The sequence below is a fragment of the Tupaia chinensis genome, unplaced genomic scaffold (genome assembly GCF_000334495.1).
Source record: "Tupaia chinensis unplaced genomic scaffold, TupChi_1.0 Scaffold146386_1, whole genome shotgun sequence".
NCBI lineage: Eukaryota > Metazoa > Chordata > Mammalia > Scandentia > Tupaiidae > Tupaia > Tupaia belangeri.
In genome coordinates, this window is record NW_006206241.1 from 790,190 (window position 1) to 790,970 (window position 781).

The window sequence follows — 781 nt, forward strand, 5'->3', positions numbered from 1 at the left end:
TTAGACCCAGCCACATTTGACGTAGCCAGTGACATCAGTGGGCCCAGCTAATGATCAGCTGACATGACCTAGATTAAAAAACAAACCTCGCAGACTGTAGCTGCCGGGTCTTCTGAGCCTCCCTCTGCACTCGGGCCCGCTCCTTCCTCTCGGGAGTGGACTTCCATTTTTCCTTTTCCTTTCACTAGTGGCATGTTTGGTTCAGTTCTTTGTCTGGGACACCGAGGACTTGGATACCACCCCAGAAGCCATCCTGCAAGTGTGAATCTGGAATAAAGGGACGGCAGTGCTACTTTCAACGCGTCGTTCCCCGGGGGTGGGTGCTACCCCGTGTCACTAGTGATAGAAATGCCTGTGTCTGGGCGACTGAGAAAGAAGAGAGGTGCATTTGGATCCTGGTTCTGAAGGTTCGAGACCCAGTGGTCACACCCAGTGAGGGCCTTCTGGCTGGCAGGGACTCTGCAGAGCCCGAGGTGTGGAGGGCACACCCCGGTGGGACCCAGCAAGAGCAGAGTGTGTGTCCCAAGTCTGCTCCTTACAAAGCCACAGACTCGATTGTGGGGCCCCCGATGGCCTCACACAACCCCTAGCACCCCCTGAAGTGCTCCCTTCCTACCTCACAGCTGGGTTATGCCTACACCCCTCAGCACAGTTACAGCAGCTCCCCGTTTCCACTCACAGATTTCCGCGGGCATGCTCAAACTACAGGACTCCCCTTGATGCAGGGCCTGAGCCGGAGCCCTCAAGGCCCCCACTGTGGAGAGCCGCCGCCATTCTTGTG